Source organism: Gekko japonicus, unplaced genomic scaffold (assembly GCF_001447785.1).
Source record: "Gekko japonicus isolate JY-2015 unplaced genomic scaffold, Gekko_japonicus_V1.1 scaffold2313, whole genome shotgun sequence".
Lineage (NCBI taxonomy): Eukaryota > Metazoa > Chordata > Lepidosauria > Squamata > Gekkonidae > Gekko > Gekko japonicus.
Window position 1 is genome coordinate 52,390 of NW_015169854.1, and position 7,718 is coordinate 60,107.

Here is a 7,718-nt window from a genome sequence, read left to right on the forward strand (position 1 = left end):
GCCGGTGAGTAAAATTCACTTGGCAACAATGTTCTCTCTAAGCTGTGGAGTCTTGTGAGCAAATATTCTACTTTGTGAGCTGCTGGCATTAAAGTTGTGAGGGAGTGATTTGGCTACTGCATAAATTAGCTTGCTCTGGAGTCATCCTTCCTGAGCTAAGACAAAAATCTGTGAGCTGGAGGCTAAAAATCTGTGAGCTAGCTCACACTCAGCTTAGAGGGAACACTGCTTGGCAACCCTAGTAGGATTCCCCCCGGGGCCCGATCCGCCGGTGGCGGGGAACGGGCCTCTGGGGGGGGTTAGCACTCCCAGCACCCCATTGAAGGCCAGTAATGAGATCCCTACCCCTGTACCGCTCCGATTCAGGCACAGGACCTCCATCTTTGTTGGATCCCATTTCAATTGGCTCAGTCTAAGCCATCCTGTAGCCCCCGAACCAGGTCTTCCGGGTTGGAGTCGGACTGACCGCCCAACAGCAGATAGAGCTGGGTGTCATCCACATATTGGTGGCGCCCTAGCCCGTACCTCTGGGCAAGGGGGCGCATACAGATGTTAAATAACATCGGTGAGAGCACCGCCCCCTGAGGCACTCCACAAGCAAGTGGGTGCCTTCAGGACAGCTGCTCCCCGATATGTAATGGTGTTTCCTGTGGAAATGAAAGGGCAGGGAGAGGAGGAGTAAGAGGAAGCCCGAAGAGGGCCTCATGAAGATGGTCAGAGTGGTGACTGTGGAGGATGGACCGTCTTTCTTGACAAACACCAGCTGGCTGCCGTTGCTGCATTTGCCACAGATTCTTGGAGTCTTGAATTCTCAGGAGCTGGGACCCGAAGAAAGGGAAAGCACTCGCTGAACATCCTCCTCCCCACCCCCAATTGGCTCCTGCTGCAGTGTCTCCGGCCTTATCTGGGAGTCTGGTGCCTCTGTTGGCCGGTCTCTCCCAGCGGTGAATTTCCTGCCCGAGGATAAACAGATCAGGGGGCCTCAGTGACACAATCCAGGCTCCACAGGATGAAGGAAGCCATTGCAAAGGCAACCTGTGAAGGACACCAGCTGGAAGAGAAACTGCAGGGAGGCCTTTCCCCTCCTCTCCTGGGTGGTGGCGCCAGCCCTGGATGCCAAAGGCCTTCTCGAAAAGGGGGGTGTTGACATGACACTGCTGCGCTCACACAGCTGCTTCAGTCGGAATTTCAGGCCAATTCTTCTGAATTGGACATGAAAATTGATACTTGGGCCTGTTTGTAGTGTTGGAGCAGCCTGCTGAGGCGGCCGTGTTAGCCCTCAGATCCATTCCGGTCAAGGTTTTTCCAGAGTGCGAGAGACTCATGGTCAAGACTTTTATTTTAAAAGTTGATATCCTTCCTGTCAGGCGCTTATGGTAAAATTTACAGCTACACCGTCATGACAAAAAAAGTTTAAAAAAGATTAGTTACAGAAGCACCCTACCAGATACAATGGCAGCAGCTAAAAGTACCGTCAACCAAAGGCTACAATCCTTCACAGCCTGTGTATAAAACCAAAGTAACACACACAGACCCTGACTAGGGCTGCCAGCTCTGGGTGGGAAAATGCTGGGAGATTTTTGGAGGGAACCTGGAGGGGTTTGGGGAGGGGAGGTACCTCAGCAAGGTATAATGACATACAGTCCACCAATGTTCCCTCTAAGCTGTGGAGTCTTGTGAGCAAAAATTCTACTTTGTGAGCTACTGGCATTAAAGTTGTGAGCAAGCGATTTGGCTACTACATAAATTAGTTTCCTCTAGAGCTATCCTTCCTGAGCTGAGACAAAAACGTGTGAGCTGGAGGCTAAAAAATGGTGAGCTAGCTCACACTAACTCAGCTTAGAGGGAACACTGCAGTCCACCAAAGTAGCCATTTTCCCCAGGGGAACTGACCTCTGTCACCTGGAGGTTGGCACCCAACCCATACAGACAAGTCATTACCAGCACCACCGTCATAAGTACAGTGCAAATGCCTGCTGGAAAAGCATGGCCTTTGTATTTATTCTAAAACTAAAAAGGGGATGGCACCAGAGATACATTGAGGGGCTCCGGAGTCTTGGTGCCACCAGCGAAATGGTCCTGTCACCTGGGCCAACCTCTGAAGATGGCGGAAAAGGAAGCGCGGGGCCTCCGCAACTAAGCCAAGAGTGTGAGTAGGTTCCTTTTGTTCAAGAACTCAACAACTCTGCTGGGCTTTGTGGAGGCAAGAAAGGTGACTACGGCTAGCATTTTGCATAGCCAAACCCAGGTCTCCAGCCACCAACTGCTTCCATTTGAGTGACACCCCCCTATCGTAATATGAAATGGACAGGGTTGGAGGAGTGGCAGCCAACAGCCCATATCTCTCATACTACTGGGGTTGCCAGCCTCCAGCTGGTGGCTGGAGATCTCCTGGGATTACAGCTCATCTCCGGGGAACAGAGTTCAGCCCCCCTGGAGAAAATGGCCGCGTTGGAAGGCGGACTCTGTGACATTATATCCAGGGCACTTTTGGTAGAAAAAGCCCAGCAGGAACTGATTAGCATAATAGGCCACACCCAACAGCAGAAACTCATTAGCATATTAGGCCACACCCTGACAGCACAGCTCATTAGGACATTAGGCCACACCCCCATGTTACCAGAAGTGTGGTCATCCAGACACACCCACCTTTTGCTTGTTATTCTGTTTACCTTGTTTGTTGTCAAAACCCAGGGTTTTTTTGTAGCAGAAACTCCTTTGCATGTTAGGCCACACACCCCTAACATAGCCAATCCTAATGAGTTTCTGATGTTGGGTGTGGCCTATTATGCTAATGAGTTCCTGCTGGGCGTGGCCAACTTGGGAGCCAGCCAGAACTATGTTCCTGCCCAAAAATAGCCCTGATTATATCCAATCGAAGGCCCTCCTCACCACAAACTCCACCCTCTTCAGGCTCCGCCGCCCAAAATCTCCAGATATTTCCCATTCAAAGCTTGTAACCCTACTTGGGTTGCCAATGCCCAGGTGGGACCTGGAAATCTCCTATTATGACAATCGATCTCTAGACAACAGTGTTCAGTTCCCATGGAGAAAATGGCTGCTTTGGAGGGTGGTCTCTCTGGCATTATGCCCTGCTGAGGTCCCTCCCCTCCCCAAATTCTGCCCTCCCCAGGCTCCATCCCCAAAGTCTCCAGGTGTTGTCCCAACTCCCAACCCAGAATTGGCAACCCTAATAGTACAACAGGACCAGGGGGTAGAGGCAGCTGTGTCCTGCCCTCCCTCTCTGTCTTCCCAATTGCAGCCCCCTTTACAGAGGAATAGAGCAAAAGTAGGTGACAGGGAAAAGAGGAAAACACCTGCCCACCAACTTAAGAAGAGCTGCCCTGCTGGATCAGGCCAGTAGTCAGTATTTGGTTTCTAGCAGCACCTGGCCAGATGCTCCCAGAAAGCCCCGGCAGACCAAGGGACCCCCTCCGTTGTTGGCCCCTTCAGTAACCTACTATGCGGAGGTATACTGCCTCCAGTCATGGAGGTTCTGCTTAGCCATCATCATGGCTAACAGCCACTGATGACTGTATCTGCTGTGGCTTTGTATAAAACTTACTAGACATGTGGTGGTATGGTGGAAAGCAATGGTGGAAAGCAATGTTCCCTCTAAGCTGTGGAGTCTTGTGAGCAAAAATTCTACCTTGTGAGCTCCTGGCATTAAAGTTGTGAGCAAGCAATTTGGCTGCTGCATAAACCAGTTTGCTCTGGAGCCATCCTTCCTGAGCTAAGAAAAAAATGTGTGAGCCGGAGGCTAAAAAACTAAAAAGTGCTTTCAAGTCACAGCCAACTCATGGTGACCTAGGTGACCCTAGGATTTTCAAGGCAAGATGCTGGACAGAGCTGGTCGGCTGTTGCCTTCCTGTGTGTAGCAACCTTGGACCTCCTTAGTGGTCTCCCATCTAAGTACTAACCAGGGCCTGCCATGATTGACTTTTGAGCTCTGCTGAGGCTGGGTTACCCTGGCCCATCCAGGTCAGGCTATTTCTTGTGTGTGTGTAGGACAGCAAAATAACATTTGCAGTCCCTGGAGGAGCAAGTGGACAGCTTGTTTCTCCTTCAGTGTACTTACTACTTGGGATGACCCCAGAGAAGAATGGTTAAAGGCCATGGTTGATGCCTTTAATTAGAAATAATAATAAAAGAGGCGCTAGCGTCAGCAAAGCCCATCTGGGGTTTAACTAGGGTTGCCAGCCTCCAGGTGGGGCCTGGGGATCTCCAGCTGACGGAGATCAGCTCCCCCTGGAGAAAAAGGCTGCTTTGAAGGGTGGACTCTGTGGCATTGGACCTGGCTGAGGCCCCTCCTCTCCCCAAACCCCGCCCTCTCCTGGCTCCACCCCCAAAGTCTCCAGGTATTTTCCAATCCAGACTTGGCAGCCCTAGGCTTAACAAACACCCTCTGATTTCAAGCTCTTCCCCGCTGATCCCTAAAATGTGGGGACCGCCTCTGAGAATAGTCAGGGGTGAGAAAAGACACTGCACATGCTCGGGGAAGTTATTACGTTCCCTCTGTAATAACTGGGAGCTGTGTGGCTCAAGTGGTTAAGACGCTGAACTGCAGGCTGTGGAAGGCCGGTAGTTCAGCAGTTCGAGACCCGAGTGTGCCGCATGACGGAGTGAGCTCCCGTCTCTAGTTCCAGCTCCTGCCAACCTAGCAGTTCGAAAGCAAGACATTGCAAGGAGATAAATAGGGACCATGTTAGATCGCGCTAACAAAGGACTCGTAGAGTGATTCAGCAAGTGATTCAGCTTTATTGGAAGTAACGAACAAGCACTCAACTCAGTAAGAAACCAGAACGGAAAACAGTGGGAGCTTATGCTCCTTTTAAACATAACCGGGCTAATGTAGCCACGCCTACTTACAAATAACAACCAATGAGATTGCTAGAATAAAGACCAATGGGAGTCTTTCCCTCCTAGGGAATGGTATCGTTCTGATTGGTCGCTGTTACGAAGCGACCAATAGGAAGTTCGCTCAGAGGAGCCCTGGTCTGGCTCGAAGCTTAACACGGGAGTCCTATGAGGTGATTCATGTAATCATTTCAATACATTACAATTCCTCCCCCCTAAGTTAAGCCATCATCCCAATTGTTTTATTATTTACATACATACAATCAACCTTTGTACATCAGTTATTCCAACAGTATTTACACTCATAGTCCTTCAGATAAGTCGGCATTTGCCGCGAACGCTGGGACCTGCGGAGCGGTGCAGGCTCCACGGGCAGACAAGGTTGTGGGTCAGAGTGGGGTTCACTACAGCCTGGATCAGGCACAGACTCGACTGGGATTTCAGCCCCGCACACAGGGTTCTGCCCTGACTCGGGGACAGTACCGGGCCTTTCGGTACTCACCGCCTGCTCTGGGGGTGTCCACTCGACATCAGGGGATTCAGCCGTCGGAGAGTCAGCGCTGTCCCTAGCCCAACGTCTCCTTAACTGATCTATGTGGCGCCGCCATATTCGACCGTCAGCTAACTGCACCACATACATTCGAGTACCCACAGAGTCGGATATAACCCCAGGAAGCCACAAGTGCCCGTTTGCATAATTCCGTGCGAAAACCTTGTCCCCTTTTTCAAACATGCGCACCTTCGGTTGCGCCGTGGTACGCTCGGATTGCTCTTCAGTGAGGTCTGGGTGCATTCGGTTCAAACGGGTCGTGAGTCTCCGCCCCATTAACAATTCGGCCGGACTACGGCCTGTAGCACTACAGGGGGTGGTGTGCTGCAGCAAAAGAAAGGAGCCCAGCCTCTGGCTCCAGTCCCCTTCGTCCATTTTACCCAGGGCCTCTTTGGCCGTCCTGACCATCCGTTCGGCTTGGCCATTAGATGCCGGATGGAAAGGGGCCGAAGTCATTTGGCGTATGCCATTACTCGTGAGGAAGAGCCTAAATTCCTCAGACACAAATTGAGGCCCGTTGTCACTGACGATGACGTCAGGCAACCCGTGGGTGGCAAAAAGTCGGCGGAGCGCATGGATCACAGCAAGTGATGTGGTCGATTTCATATGCACGACCTCCAGCCATTTGGACATAGCGTCCACCACAATTAGGAACATTTGCCCTTGGAGAGGGCCAGCAAAATCTATATGCAATCTGGCCCAGGGTTTACCAGATGACTCCCAGCCTTGGGGTGTAGCTTGTGGGGGATCGGGTCTGACTTGCTGGCATTTGGGACACCCTCGTACCCATTCTTCGATCTCTTTGTCCAGCCCCGGCCACCAGACATACCCTCTGGCCAACGCTTTGGTGTGTACCATACCGGGGTGACCCTCGTGCAGCGACTCTAACACTCTCGTCCTGAGTTTGTCAGGAACCACCACCCTGTTCCCCCATAATACACAGCCCTTAGAAATGGATAGTTCATTTTGACGGCTTTTGTAAGGGCCGAACTCCGGTTCAACGCTTCCAACCGGCCACCCCCTCCAAACCCAGTTTAATACTCGGGACAGCACGCTATCCTTGGCCGTGTGTGCTGCAATGTCCCTGGATGATACCGGGGGTCGAGGAAGCTCCTCAATTGCCAAGACCTCACAGGCGGGGGCAGGGTCTGCGCCAATGTCCGGCACCGGGCACCGGCTGAGGGCATCCGCATGCCCAATCGCTTTCCCAGGCCGGTGCTCTAAGTCAAAATCATAAGCCTGCAAAAATATCGCCCATCTAAGCATGCGTGGGGACATGATGTTTGGCAATTGCTTATCGGGCGCAAAAATCCCCAGTAGCGGCTTGTGGTCAGTGACCAGCAAAAATCGTCTGCCAAAAATAAAATCATGGAACTTTTTGACAGCCGCTACCAACGCCAGACCCTCCTTGTCTATCTGGGCATAGTTCCGCTCTGCCGCAGATAGTGATCTAGAATAAAAAGCGATAGGCGCTTCGCTCCCATCAGGCATCAGATGGCTTAAAACTGCGCCTACTCCAAACGGTGAAGCGTCAGCAGCTAACACCAGGAGCTTGTGTTCATCATAATGCGTGAGTACGGCATTAGATGTCAGCAGCTCCTTGACTCCCACAAAAGCCTTTTCCTCGGCCTGCCCCCACTTCCATTTTGCCTCCTCAGGTGGGGCCTGGGGATCTCCAGCTGACGGAGATCAGCTCCCCCTGGAGAAAAAGGCTGCTTTGAAGGGTGGACTCTGTGGCATTGGACCCGGCTGAGGCCTCTCCTCTCCCCAAACCCCGCCCTCTCCTGGCTCCACCCCCAAAGTCTCCAGGTATTTTCCAACCCAGACTTGGCAGCCCTAGGCTTAACAAACACCCTCTGATTTCAAGCTCTTCCCCGCTGATACCTAAAATGTGGGGACCGCCTCTGAGAATAGTCAGGGCCAGGGTGAGGAAAAACACTCTGCCCATGCTCGAGCGAGATGAGATTGCTTAGTTAAGGACCAATGGGAGTCTTTCCCTCCTAGGGAATGGTATCGTTCTGATTGGTCGCTGTTACGAAGCGACCAATAGGAAGTTCGCTCAGAGGAGCCCTGGTCTGGCTCGAAGCTTAACATGGAAGTCCTATGAGGGGATTCATGTAAACGTTTCAATACATTACAGACCACTTCGGTGGGAAGGTAACAGCGTTCCGTGCACCTTGGCGTTTAGTCATGCCGGCCACATGACCACGGAAACGTCTTCGGACAGCGCTGGCTCTTCGGCTCTGAAACGGAGATGAGCACCGCAACCCTGGAGTCGGATTCGACTGGCTTTCGAGCAAGGGAACCTTTA